Raw genomic sequence first — 15,718 nt, forward strand, 5'->3', positions numbered from 1 at the left:
GTGCCTAGAAGAAAGACTTAAGTCCAATGAACAGGCACTATATTCAGGAGTAAGCTGGGTCTCGTACTAGATCCTGGCTGATATATATAGTGATAACGGCCTCTTTTTATCACGCACGCAGACATACAGTCGCCCTTACACACACACACACACACACCCTCTCCTTCCACGTGCACTGCTATCTTCCACATAGAAAAATGCACACAAACACTCTTCCACACACACAGTCAGCTGTGTGAGATCCCATAACAGAACAAACATTGTCCGGCAGACTACCTTAGAGGAAAGGGAAGGTATGTGCCGCCTCTAGCGAAAGACCTATTATTTTAATAGCCTCTAATATTTTCTCAAACATTAGAATAACAAAAGAAATAATAATTGTAAAAAAAAGATTTCAAGGAGATCCCAGTGTGTGTTTGTATAACCTGTGTACAGACAACCATTTTCGATGTTAAGTGAGATTAAATGTGTTTAAGTATCGAAGCACGTCTTTTTTTTCTTTTTTTTTTTGGAGTAGTCATGTTATTCCTTTGCTACTTCATTATACTGCATTAGAAAACACAGTAGCTTCCAAAGAAATGCTGCATAATGCATAACTGTATTTCTCTAGGGCTGGAGAAGTTTGTTTCTCTGCTCTGAGTCTAAAACGCCCATCTGTAACTAAGTAGTTTCCCTTTGATCTCAATTAATTGATCCTTGTTTAAACAAAAAAGGAGTCACCGAGCACCCACGCCGCTCCCAGCTCATTTATGTTTAACATACATTTAGACCACAGAGTGAGTCTAGAGATAACGGCTTTGACTCCCTGACACCGTTCTAGACGAGGATGTCTGCTTTGCCTGGTGTCGTCGGGAGCTGCGGGACCCTCCCCGGGCTCCTCCCCGGGCTCTCCTGGTTGCAGCTGTGAGAGTTCGTGCGGGGAGGATGGGAGGTGAAGGGAGGATATATAGGGGAGCGCTGTCTGCCAGGTTCGCTCCATTGTTTGACTTGGCTCACCAATTCAAGATGTGCAAATAAAATGTTGCCTTTTATCACCATCTTTTTTTTTTTTTTGACCCTTCACAGGAAAGCTGTTAAAACGTTGTGTTGAAATCATGTCAGAGGTCACATTAACAAGCCGTTTGCATGTGCGTTGCTTTTTAAGGTTGCAGATTGTTGCATCTCTACATTTGATCCACTTCCTGTCATCCGTGTGTTCTTTTCTAGAGAAATATAAATCCTTGAGTGCCAGAATGATCACACTCCCAGCGGTGTATCACTTAATCTTTTGCACTTTTTTAACTTTGACCACTGCGCCTCTTTGTTCCAACTTTCCAATCACACAACCCCAGAGGAAATCAGACCAAACCAGGCAACTAAGCACAATACAATCTAAGAGTTCAGCTAAATTAGAGGAACTCCTGGTTTTGCCAACACTCAGTATTGATTGACAGTGAACTTTAACCCCGGTCTACAAGAAACTTAAAGAAGTCTGCACTCAAATCAGCTAATAATTCTCTGCCAAAGACGCCGTTCCTGTGTCGGGTACGTTTTTCAGTAGGTGGGTGCAAGATTTGGGGGTCTATATTTAAAGTTGCTCGTTTAGAGAACACTGACCCCTGTCGAGTTTTACTCTCCCTGTTGGGATGTAAATCTAGGCGGTGTCTTTCAGAATGCTAATTTATGTGTCCCCGCTGGCAGCTTAAGCACTGCTCCCCTTTTGAATCAGCCACACCACCAGCTGGTGTGTCCTCACTCTCACTGAAAGCAACATTGTCTGAGGGGTGTTGAAAAAGTATTTGTATCTTAAAAAAAAAAGAAAAAAAAAAAAGAAAGTCCTGCTCCAGACAGAAGTGCAGGCCAAATGGGTTCTACTCAAGAACTGTTCTTCACATTAAGTCTCTGTCACATTTACTAAACAGGATTTTCTTCATTATTATCAGCGGGTGATCTGGAGACAGTCTGGAGAGTAGAAACCGTCTACAACATGGCATATATGATTATTTCCTTCTACGGTGAAAAACAATGTGACATGTTAATGGACGTGCAACTTCTCTGCTTGTAAAAAAAATAAAAATAAAAATTGGAAAATAAAACCCCTATTGGTGTGTCTTTTTTGTTGTTGGCAGTGCACTGCAGCTCGGCTGATCTCATGCTAGACAGTAATTTAAGCCATAATTGCAGTCAGAGAAACAATCTTTAGAAAAGTATTCACAGCAGAAGCACCGATAGTGATCCTGTGCTGCGTCTCCCAAGAATAATTAGATTGTTTTGTTTGGCGACAAAAATTTTGGAATGCTGCCACAGGACCAGTTTAAATAAAGTCGATTTATTACTCATAGCTAAATTACTCCGTCAGGTGCATGATCACTGGATTATGTCCCAAATCTCCCCGAGAGAATATACCCAAAGGGGTTTAAGGTAGAAATTTATTTAATCTGGCTTTACTGCTAACCCCTTTGCTTAAGCAAACTAAAGACAGAGAACTGAGATTTCTCAAGTACATGCGTGGAGCAGTCCGGTGTGTATTTACGCTGCGATTACTCACAATTGTAGAGAGCAATTACGCAAACTAACTCAGGCTCTCGGGAGAGATATTTTTGTCTTCTTCCCTGAGTCATGATTGTGAAAAGAACCAGCAAAATGCTGGAGAGAAATGTGTGGATGAAAATTTATTAGGTTCAGGAGAAAAGTTTATTATGTCTACCTTTACCTGAGAGCCTTCAAGAACAAGAAGCAGCAAGTGAGTCAGCAGTTTAATAAAAAACAAACTCTAGATGAGAATAATCTCAAAATCTCATCTCACACACACACACACACACGCACCGTTCTCTTCATGCTCTTGAACAGCATGGCAGCCCAGATTTTTGAACAAAATTATACAACGTAAAGTAACGATTGCTGAGTAGAGTATGCTTGCAAATCAAAGTAAACTTATTAACTGTTAGAGTTTGAAGCATTTCTTGTCTGCAATGTTGATGATGATATCACGTTCGGAGTACGACAATAATGTTGCACCGAGTCATTGTAACTAGTTAACTAGATAGTCCGAAACTGATTATTCCTTTAGATGGTGTCTTATTTTATTAAAAAAATATATATATATTGAAAAAAGTCCATCCAACATGATGCTGATTACCACTTTGAAAAAAAAAAGGGTTTGAGTGAGTTTTTCTATTTTTGTACTCTGCAGTGATCACATGCAGATTGGATGCGCGTGTGCTTTACGTCTTAAAAAAAAAACAGAAATCATACAAACAAGCACGAGATCAAAACCAGCAGCTTTTACTGCTCCTTGCACTGCCCCTGTAAGACAGAATGGCTAAAAATAATCCCATTTAAACTTGAATGAGGCATTGATCACAAGTTTCTCCAGCAGGATGTGATCCAACTATACAATAACAGAGAGAGAGAGAGAGAAAGAGAGGGAACACTGAGACATTGTTAAGATGCGTTGGCCCTGAGGCGTATGAACGTGCACCGTCATCTGCAAGTTTCAAGAGGCTTGATTCTGTCTCACCTTATGTACTGAGTACTACTCTCTTTAAAATCTGCAGCCAACTGACTGGAAGCGAAAACATCTGAATCTGTGTGGAAAGGGGACTGGTAGATATTCTGTACATTCTGTGAAAGAAAGCAACGCTCTGGTGCAGACTACCACTAGAAACAGAACCCTAACATGAGTATGCAGACTTTTACAAACGCCACCGCGTATGTTAAAGTGTTAAACTAACCCCAATAACAACGCGCATGCGTATGGTGCAAGTTTCTGGAGCGTATCGACCTTGAAACTCTGATGTTAATGGACGCGTGCCATGCGAGGACAGTAAAGTGAGGGCAGTAGCAAGTTAGACCCCTGCAACATCAGATAAAACAAGAACACAGCATTTTGTGTATGCGCCAGGGGGCCTGGAACAGCAAAGACAACAAGCGGAAGAGACGAGGTAAACACAACAACAAAGGACACGTCACCGTGAAAAAAAAAAAAATTCACCGCAGTGAATCAACTTGCAGCCAAGATAAAGAAACTACAGTGGGCCATCAGGCTTTGAGCCACTGGAATAGTTTATCAGCAAACTGACAAGTTTGACATGAATTTAGCCAGGATTATTCAGGGTACTGTCAAAAAAATGGATTGAGTTCCTTTGAAATATGTATAGTTAGTAGTATTAGCAGGTATATACTGCAGTCCCTAAAGAGCAGCCATATGTCACTGCCATTGAAATTTATCGCAGCACCGCCACCTATTTTTTTTATTTGTCAGTTTTCATTTCAGCAAGCAGTGTTGTCTTCAAATTTTGTTTGTTGTCGGGGTTTTGGTTGTTTTTTTGTTGTTGTTGTTGTTGTTGTTGTTTTTATGCAACAGGCTGTGTTGTCCAATTGTGAGATCAGACATATCTGATTCATAGGAGAAAAAAATGTTAGAAATCAGATGTCAGAAATGTATTCCGGAGTGCAAAATAAAACGACAGTGTAGCCTTGTATAATCTCAAAGTTCTAAAAGTCCATCGAAAGCTGAAATCACCCAGTTTTGGGTGTTTTGCATTTCCATCTTTGGGTCTAAATCCAGGGCAGGGTTTGAAACAGTTTCATTCTTTCATAGATCATCTAAGCTTGCAAAATACAAATACATGTTAGCTTCATAAAGATGTTTTTTTTTTTATGTAACATGTCCTATCTGCAATCTTATTTGCATTTTGAAACTGTTTGTCTTATCGCCGCAGAAATGTTAGAGCACATACCTGCATGTCTCCCGCGTTCAGATCCCTATCGAGCAATAGTTTTATCGTGACTCAATATTCCGAAACCCGCATCACTCTGTAAATCTCTCAGCACCGCGTAGCCATCCGAAGGAATAAAGGAGGTCTGAGGTGAGAGGGGGCGGAAGGATGGATAGATGGAGAGAGAGAGAGAGAGAGAGTTCAGAGGGCCCGAAGAGTGACGACAGCTGTCCACACCTGTGGAGGACAACAGTCGTTTTAGTTTACAGGAAACTAGTTTGACTTGCTGTTCAAACTTGTGGTTCACAAACACCTCAGGTTAACAGTCAGAAAGGGACTGATTTCTCATTGTGGCTTCCTCCTTTTTATTTGTGTCCATTAATCATCCTTGAGGATCAAGTAAACACACTCCTCCCTTACGTCTCTCTCTCTCTCTCCTGTCTAAGGGCCCCACAGTTAATTAAAAATCTTTTGCGCCATGCATGCACGTGCTTTTTTTTAAAGTGTACACGAGCATTTTTGTGAAGCACTTTGGTTGATAAAAAAAGCAAAGTTTTAAAACCTTCAGATTTAAAAACCTTCAAGTTTTGAAGTGCTAAAAGCAAAATACAAAAGATTCATATAAAGGCCACATTGCTAACTTCTATTTTTGCATTATGTAATTACAAAAAGACTGAACTGACTGTAGAAGAAGAATAGAAGAGTAGCTAGCAACGCTCACTGATAAAAACATCTGCAGTCTCTACTCCCATGTGCATTCATTGCAGAAACAACGGCGCAAATTGGCCGAAATTTGAAAAAAAAAAAACCTGAATCTTTTGTCTTCGTCGAATCATTCATTCAAATAAATACCACACTCAGACTTAATCCTTAAAGTATCAATGTAGCAACATTGTTTAGTGCTCATTTGATCTGATTTAGCATTTTTCTCAACTCTTTAACCTCCCATGATAGTTAAGAACACTGACAACTTCCTCAACATGTTTTCACTTTTTATACACTCATTTTTATTTTGGATCAAATATGTCCAAGACAAAGAAATGCATGAAGAGTGCCTTTAGTTTGTGTGCAGTGAAGAAAACCATGCTGGCTGTTGGGAGGTTGATTTGTATTTTAATGCTGCATTCTAAGAAATGTCGTTCTGACGCAAGAACTGTTGTGTAACATGCAGATATTCCTCAGAAGTACAGTTTTAGTCTTTGAAAGCCAGACTTGCACCCTGTAACTAAAATAATATTTTTGTATTTTTTGAAGTACACAATGCTACCTCTAACTTTTTAGTATGTAGATTTTGCTATTTCATTCAAAGTCTTGATCTGGCTTCATTTATCTTCAAATCAGGGGTTTATCGAATTTTGCAAAACCCTCGAATCATAATCAGTGGGGAGTAACGAATTTATGGTCAAACCCCCCCCCCCCCCCCCCCCATACACACACACAGAGATAAATAAATAATAAATAAGCCTGAAAGTTCACTTAAGGCTTTGCTGTCAGTCTGGGATCAAATCTCCCCATCAAGTTAAAAAAAAAAGAGTGACAGCCTGAGAACAGGAGAAATGGGGGGGAGGGAGAGTAAGAAAGAGAGTATAATACATAGTCTCTTGTATCGCCTAAAGCGATACATCTCCCTGGAGAGGTTCCTGCTGACAACAAGACATAGAGAGAGACAGAACAAGAGACAAGGCGAGGGGGAAGAGTGAGAAAGGTAATCACCTGCCACAGGCATGAGAGCTATGGAAATGAGAGCGTACGATACTCAGACGATTCCATATCACTCAAACAGTCATCTACACGTAAGTGCAAAATTACTAACATCAGCTGCATACAGAGCGATTGCAGTAATACTTTGTGCCAAGTGGTGTCCAGTACTGTTTGTAAAGAGCCCTCATTTTAAGAAAAATGCATGTAAAAACCTGAAGGAGAGATAAATGTCATCAAATCTAGTAAAAGCAGTCGGTCTGAGATTTAAGGGTCATTGGAATCAGATGAGGGTTGTTTCTTTTCTTGGATTTTTGGTCATGAAAAACTTTTGTGTTGTTGTCCTGTTATTTCCAGGCTGTTCTTGTGTTGCTGTGAGCGATAGCAAACCGTTAGCATGTTCGAAGACATATTTCTGCTGACAAAAGCGGTGCTTTTTCAGGGATAATTTAGAACAGTCTCAGGCACACTACTGGTGAGGAAAAAAAAGGAGTGTTTTTTTGTGATTGAGTCTGGACATTTACAGCCATTTTTCATTCCAAAGTAATTGGATGATCTTTCGGAGATATCATGACATTTGAAGCTCTGCTTCTGGTGACAAATGGCACGTTTTTAGCAAGACGCCATTTGCAGCTATGTTTCTGCTGACAAAACTGGATGACTTTTGTAACGAAACCTAACCAGATCTTTACCACAACATTGTCCAAATGTTTAAAATATTGCTCTTATACCACTAAAAAAAGAAAGAAAGAAAGAAAGAATTGGTCGTTTAAGGGTTTGGATGTGTATAAGCAAGGTGACAGAACCACCACAGTCTGGGACGTTGACGCGCTAGCATTGTGACACCTAGCATCAGTTGCCGGGGCATTTCTACAAGTGTTGGGGATAACTGTGACTAGTTATTTTTAAGATACACAAATGTTTAACGAGTATATGTAGTATTTTGTATTAGTTCATCTTTAGATTCAATTTTACCTGACCAACATGAATGCAGGCCAGGGAACTGCAAAGTATGTTTCTCCTGCTCTAGATGTTCCAGCTGGGTGTCACTTTAGTTCTTTACTCGTCATCTTACAGTTACGAGGAACTCAATGGGACTTCTTAACAGGGCTTTGCACCTCAGCATGCAATTATGAACTTCAAGAGAGCAACAGCATCTGAGGAATGTAAAAGTAACCCATTCGGTTTTTCCGTGGCATACTGAGAGTGACACTTGCTGACTGACTGACTTCGCCTCTGGAAGATTTTGAGAGGGTGCGAACCACCGATTGTAGGTGTGTGTAACTATTTGTCTGAGCATGCATCCCTGCAGTTACTAAAGCACTGGATTTCTGTTAGATTGACAGCATTCTTGAATGGTGGTTATTTTTCACTCCGAACTCATTCTTTGGGAAATAGTTCTAAAAAGAATCAAATTCTACCTATAAAATTTAAAATCAATAATTTTCAATCACCTTGATCTCTCTGGGGTATCAGCAGAGTCATGGCGTTTGTTTTGCATGGAGAGCAGAGCACCTTTTAGTGATGTATTTCTTATGTAGTTCTTATTTTTGGATTTCGTTGAGCTGTGCAGAGGTCTGTGTCATCCAGGATTTAGCACTGCTGCGTTAAGTGAGTCAACAGACAGGTTAAAAAAAAAATTATAATGAAAAATATTCCACATAGCAGGGAGACACCCATTTCTTTAATGTGGTTCATCGTTATGATTAAAAAAAAATCTCAGCACCTTGACATTTCCCCACAGACGACCACTGCGAGGAAGTCGACGCTTTGTTCTGCAGCCAAATCACTCAGGCAACTAGACATAGTCAAGACATCAACAGATCTGGAATGATACAAACACAGACACAAGACAATGTAGTGAGTCAGATCAGAAGCAGAGAGCGAACATCGAGTCAGACAACAAGAGAACAAGTTTGAACTGCTGTTGTTTTTTTTTTATTTTTTTACACATACGCCCATGTGAAGGCCTGTTACAGCGAGCGATTGTGAAATTAGTGTTGACAGAAAAAAGGCTCTCAGTGGAATCCAGTTGGCAATGAGGATCCTGCTCATCAACAGTTAAGAAACAATGAACATCAAGGGTGTTTAATTAGTTTGTTTAGTCTGGTTCAAATTAGAGGATGAGATTTTTAAACCAGGAGCGTTTCCCCTCTTATTTTTTGGTTCACTTGTCTCTTTATGAAAACAAATTGAAAACCATATGAGAACATTCATTACATTTACCGAGCAGATGTGACTGTGGTGGGAGAAAGACAAGAAATCGAGAAAAGAGGTTCAGTGTTCAACAGTAAGTCCAAATGTTTTTATACAATTTCACTGTAACATTTTAGCTTTTATAGTTTTTGAACATCAACACCAAAAACAAACAATTCTTGGGTTCATTTGTAACCATAGCCTGACTACTTAGGTTGATTTAGCTAGCTAAGTTTGGCTAAAGATGTTAGCCTGAGAATTACTGTAGGACTTAAGTCAGTCATAATGGTTCTTCTTTTTAACTTATATAAGTCCTTGTAAACTTTTCCTTCCATGTAGACATGAATCTAAAAATGGATGTTATCTGTCACTGGTCAGTAGGAGTATGTTACAATAAGGTTATTCCAGCTAAACAGCTAGCTGTAGTTAGCCAGCTAAACAGCTAGCTGTAGTTAGCCAGCTAAACAGCTAGCTGTAGTTAGCCAGCTAAACAGCTAGCTGTAGTTAGCCAGCTAAACAGCGAGCCAACTGTTGTAACCTACACAGCTAATACTGTTAAATATGACAACCATAGCCTATAGCATATAGAATATAACATACAGAAATGAGAAGAAGAACATGATTTTATTGTAGGTGATCTTGCCACCAAAAATAAACCAGTATAGGAAGAGGTTTTGTTTGTTTGCTTTTTTGTTTGTTTCCACGCAGCATTGTTTTCACTATAGTTCACTCAAAAACTTTATAGTAAAAATTAAAAAAAACAAAAAAACACGATTTGGAATTTGAAGATTCATGTTTGAAAAAGCTATATAAATGATGTACATAACTATTTTTGTTTTAAATCTAGCTGGTATACAACAATGAAATCCCTGATATAAATTTACTTTAAAACTACACAATCTGTCCTTTGCCAAAACAACAAAAAAAAAAAAGTCGTTACTTTGTCCAAACATCATAAATAATGATTTATGATTTCTATTTTAGCCTCTTCACTTCCAGGTACCTGGTTTTGTGAATGTCACTGTCATACTGTAATGACTTAGTGAGACACTTAAATGCCATCGTTTAAAAGACATCTTTAATGCTATTAACCATGCACATGTCAAACAAGCCCAGGCTGTAAAACGCTCCCAGTAAATGTGAGTTTTATATACCTTAGGGGTGGGATGTACAACCGTAAATTGCAATGTACAGTGAAACACACTATTGCCAATAATTACAGTGTGAAATTGAGATGGAATACTTAATGAAAGAGCGGTTTGCATTATTTATGTTAGTCTGTTAAAATGATTAATGTTCATATTATTAATATTGAAATACTCAAGGATACGGTAAGAATAACTTAACACTACTGATGGTGGTTCTGTGTTTCTTCTGTGTGTGAGTTGGTAAGCTCTTCTGTGAATGTTTACAGACACACACACACACACGCACATGATGGATGCACACACACACACCTTGCCAAGAGCTAGTGCAGCCCAATTATAGAAAGAGCCCAAAGTCCTGCCAGATCAGAAAGAGGAGGAGAGGATTAAGACCTGGGAAGGAGGGAGGGCAACAGTGAACTGACAGGCCCTCTGAGCATCAGCCTTTACTGTCGCCCAGGAATGTACACAACCTGTGTGTGTGTGTGTGTGTCCCATAATTGTGTTCCTGGGGGCCTCATCATAGACTCCACTTCTCATAATCCGCTTCCTGTACTCTGCTGCCAAACATACATTTGTTTAGTTTTGTGTGTGCACGTGTGTGTGTTTGTGCGTGCTGGGTCACACAGGTTCAGGAAGGTAGATGGGACCTGCTGCCACATCTAGCAGGTGATGTGAGGGGACTGATCAAGAGTGGGCTTTGCAGTTGCGTTCTCATAATCTGGTGCTATTTATACAATACACATTCATCTGACTTGGTTTATTTATGTGGATTGATTTATGACGTCTAGAGATCTAGACGCAAGTTATTGTGATTGAAAATGGTTACATGACCTGTCTGAGTTCCACCAAACCAATTTCTTAGAGAGCAAACCGCGTTACGTTTGCTGCATTTTAAACATGCTCACACGCATGAATGGGGTGTAAAGGCTATCACTTTTTTTTCCGCCCCTCATCTTAGTCCACAACACACTTACCAATGCAAACAAACACACACTTTATTTTTCACACAAGCTGTACCTTGAACAGATGGCCAGTTTCACAGGAATGTTTGTGAACTCCTGCGTTGGGTCAATCAAATCCTTTTTAATAGAGCAAAGGAAAAGAGATGAAGGGACAAAGCGAGAGGGGAGGAAACACTAAAATGGCGGCAGTAAGTGGTGGCGGTCTTTATTTGAGCATTAAAGCAAGACGTGGCAGCAAGAGTGTGTGTGTAGCGCTCAAGTGAGATGTCTTAAATGCTGAACATCGACGTTCTTTACCGAGAGCGCATCGTAATCATGATCAGGTATAGAAGTCCCTCTGGTTGCAGTGGGAGGAAGTTTGTCCTTCCCAGTTAGACAGAAGTTACCGAGTTAACAGAGAATATTTGTCATTCCCTCGGTTTCAGCTTTCAGAGCTGGAAACAGGAAGCAGCACACTAATAAATATGTGAATGTACTACACCGTTGACGGAAAAAACAACCACAGGTGCATCATGAAAATATCATTTCCTTCCTATTTTCTTTCCCCTCATCTCTTTGTCATCGTCATTTTATCTACCATCTAATTTCAGGACAGATGTAGGATGAAGCAAAGAAAATTAACAAGCATTTTGAAGCAGGTTTTCTAAGTTGAAGTGAAAATAAGGCGCACAATCGGGAGGGAAAGCATTCATGTGGGGGTGGCGTTTTTTACATTGTGTTCAGTTAGAGTCAAAACCAAAGGCAAAGGTCCGTCTTCCTACTTGAGAACAGAATTGCTTGACAGCAGGTAATGAGAGCTCGGTGTAGTTCTTCCTCTTCCTAATGAGAGTTCACCTAAAATTTGGCCTTTTCCTTATCTTACAGAGAACAGCTTGTTAAAATATTATTTCCCCACTGCTTGTGCTTTTGTTTGATTTGAAAATGTGAAGGAGTTTAATCATCACTCCATTACAACTTGGAAACTTAACTGGTGGTTATTTATTTACATCGGAGCCTGAAATCTGTACTGAAAAAAAAAAGATCTAAATGTGTCTCAATCATATTTAACATGAACTGTTTCAGCTGCTTAGTGAGGATTTGTCTCACATTATCTATAAAGCCGGTTTTCAGCATTGCGACGCACTGTGCTGTTTATGGACATAATCTTTAACATTTCCAAGTGGATTGGAATCGACTTGAAACTACTGCATTTTGTAGAAGTTATGCAACAGAAAAATTTGAATTATTTCAAGTTAAATATGAATGGCTGGAGACTTCCCGCATTCTCCAGTCACAAAGAAGTGATGCAGCGATGAAAACTGACAGTGAGAGCTCAGTACACCTAATTGTGAGTACTTGAAAGGTAAAAGACTCTTTGTTTGAAGTATTGCTTTAAACACTCTGCCTCAGCGTACTAGCAAACACCAATAATAGTTTATTTCCAACTCACCTCCAGCCAGCTGTCAAAGTCCAGTTGATCATTCTTGTTTTATTGTAAGTTTGGACTTTTGATATTTACATTATTTCCTTAGTGTCTCAGTGTACTCTTGTGTTTTCCTTATTACTTCTCTGATTTTTATTGGCATGCTAACATTGAAAGGTGTGCAACACCTAACTTAGTTTCTCTGTCACTTCCTGTTTTATTTTGTAAATCCCTCTCTTCTTGTGCGCTTTACATTCTGCCTTTGTCTGCCGCCCCCCTGCCTTGTTTGTTTAGCCACCTGTGTCTCGTTAGTTCATCAGACCTCATCAGCGGGAGTTCTTATCCAATCAGCTCCCTCCCTTCTCTCGCGCTCTCACACCTGTTTTCTTGTCGTTTCGTTAACGGTGTTTGTTTCTTTCCGTTTTGTTTGGCGCTTCAGTCACCGTCAGATCCTCTCTTGTTCACTCTCATCTTAAGTCACTCACTGCCTGGTTCCCTGTTTGCATCCTAGTTTTTAGTTACATTTTTACATTTTCAGTGTTTTCTTACTTCAAATCTATGAATAATCTTCCTCTTCATCTTTGGGTCCACTTTCCTCTTCACACAGTTGCAATACAAAATATATGATCCAAGCTGTCTTTGCGGCCATTTTTCCCCACTCTTCCAATGCTTTTCTACTATAAAACAATGGATTAAAAATCCTCTTGCGTGCACTTCGGCATTAGTCTGTCTGAGAGCAAGATGCCAGGAGAAAGCTGACCCTGTCCACACCTATAGAGGTGTGTCTGCTGGATACTGAGCTCCATCTTTTTTTATTTTTTTCAATCACAGCATTGCAATATAAAGCCAAGGTTTTCAAGTTTGACAGCCTGCTGCTGTGAACTCGCCCTCAGTGTCAATCATACGTGTGATCCTGCAGGTACGTGGCTATGCTAACACCAGTATAAACACAAATGCGGAGCCTTCTCCTCAGTAAATCTACCATATGAAGACGGCGTTAGGTCTGCCATCCCAGCTGTACCAGCAATCGGTTCACCACATGTTTGCCTCTGACAGTTTCAGCTCCTATAAAGCTGCCACATGGGCTGGGATCACATTCGTCTCTCTTATGAATTTTGTCTGAGAAGAATTCAGTGCGCTGTGGTGTTTGTTTGCTTTTTTTTCTCTGCCAATGTCAAAACCTACTTGAATATGTTTGTGTATTTTGGAGGTTTTTCTAACAGATTGCACCACCTCAAGGTTGTGCCTATGAAGGGGAGCATGAGAGGACAATCTCGCCAAAAACTGTCGTCCACAAAACCTCCCAATGCAATTGCCACAGGGATCGTAGTCAGGTACAATAGGCAGATGATGTCAATGAATCTCGGTGCATGATGGGAACAGGTTTGTATGATTTTCAGCAATAAAGAACTAATCTATCAAAACAAGGGCAGGTCATAGTGATGAACACATGGAAAAACAAAGCCAGGGAAGGTAGTAATTGGCCCTGAAGTTTTATGATCCCAGAGGGCCAAATTTGTTAAATGGAAGCTCTTGCAGCAGCACACGTTGTCTGTGAAATTGCTTCCCTTGAGACGTGATGCCTGCAAATGTCACTGTCCTCACAGGGCTCACGTATCCACACAGCAGGAAGGACCTGCAGTTAGCTCGAGGTCAGAACTCGGAGGAGATGGCCTGTCTGTGTCCCGCCTGCCTCTGCTTGCTCATGCCTTCCCTCTATGACTGTGTGTGTGTGTCTATGCGTCTCTCTCTATGTGTCAGCCTCCTCATATTCACCACCATCTAAAATACTTCTTTCTTCCTCTGACTTTCCTTCCCTCTTTCCCTTCTCTCTTGTGTGCACTCTTCACTTTTATACTTACTTCTCTTTCTCTCTCTCTGCCCTTCTTTGTCCTTGTTACCATGGCTACTGCCGTCTTCAATTGAGGTGGGGAGGCAGGAGGACTGATGGAAAATACAGGGGCCTGTGATACTCTTGCCATTCATCACTGTCCTTCTCTCGCCCCTCTTAAATCTTTATCTCTTTCAAGTCTTCAATTAACCGCTGCTAGAGGAAAGTCATGCTGAACGAGTGCGATCCATGCCTTCTCGCTGTCCTGTTTGTCTGGTAATTGTTTACTTCAGATCAAAGATGCATAAGAAAAAAAATCACCAGTGTTTGATACTTGTGTTTATTCTAGACAGAAGAATTTCAGAATGATTTGGTTTGAAACCTCTGATGTAGGGTAGCGTGTGAAAGATAATACAGAGGTGGGCATTTGGCTGGCTAAAGTTAGATGTGTTGGTAGGATAAAACATACTAAAGTAAGCAATGGAGGAAATCTGAAAGAACAAAGTTATGGGCTCATAAGATGCATGGAAGAGGAAGACAGATGAACAGCAAAGGAGGAACAAGAAAGGGGAAGGGGATGTGCAGGTCTGTGATGCAGATCAAAGTCTATGTGATACCCAGGGAGCGATGGAAAGAAAGAAAGGAGGAGAAAACACACAGACAGGGTGTGTGTGTGTGAAGCCACAGATGGAGTGAGGCCTGTGAAAAGAAAGGGCAGTGATCAAAGGAGAGATGAGGCGATGGAGGAGGTAAGGGGGAGACACAGGGAAGTGGGAGGTACAGTTAGAGCCACAACGCGCGTGTGTGTGTGCGCGCATTGCCACTTTTATTGTTTTGTGCTCTATCTTTATGAGAATGTTTTTCTTTCATGATCTCTCCCCTCATTTCACCTGCGTGCGAATACACATACACACACACACACACAAATTCACTCACCACCTTTCATACCAACTTTACATCTGCCAGGCAGCCCGCATAAAAGATGCGGTCACACTGTTCCTCAGAGTTTTGGCTTTTTATGAATTCAGGCTATCATAAAAAAAAGGCAACTGATGTTGCAGCTGACATGCCTCCTTCCTCTATTACCAGATTCGCTATGCTTCCCTAACTAATGAACAGGCACCAATGGAGGGCAAGACAGTGAACAGCAGGAAGGTTTAAATGCATGTGGCTGCCGCGCAGTAGCGGAGGAAGTTATTTACATAATGCCTCCCTGATTGCCCCCCCCCCACTGCCTATTTCTACTTTTATGCATGCTGGTCTTGTGGTTGCAGTGAAAAAAGACAAAAGAAAAAAGTATCATGGACAGCGATGTGATTTCCTGTGTTGGCTAAAGCGATATTAATTGGCACCCATGATTTTCATGGTCATCAGTGATTTGTTGTCTTGAATTGTACATCCTGTCTTTTACATGTTGCTTTTATTAAACAAATTCACGTATCAAATTAGTAAATGGAGCTAGGCTGTGCAGCTCTGACAATAATAAGGCATTATTATGAAAGAGCACATGCAAATTGCAGCTTTGATATTGGGCATTAAATACATTCCAACGGCTGCAGTATGATTTATCTGTCTGAGTAAACCACTCATAAACTTTGTTTTCACGTAGGCAAGTAGTGTTTTGTCAAACCAGAGAAACTGCGTAAAAAAAGAAAACAACTTTCTGTACCTCATTTGACTGAAACATCAGCAGCTTCCAGGTTAAAATAACTGCTTATCCAAACAGCTACACGCTCCCTGTCTATACTTTTTTCTTTCTGACATCAAAACACACGCCCTTC

This window comes from Aulostomus chinensis, chromosome 14, assembly GCF_037954235.1.
Source record: "Aulostomus chinensis isolate RoL2024-O1b breed Wild chromosome 14, RoL_Achi_v1.0, whole genome shotgun sequence".
Lineage (NCBI taxonomy): Eukaryota > Metazoa > Chordata > Actinopteri > Syngnathiformes > Aulostomidae > Aulostomus > Aulostomus chinensis.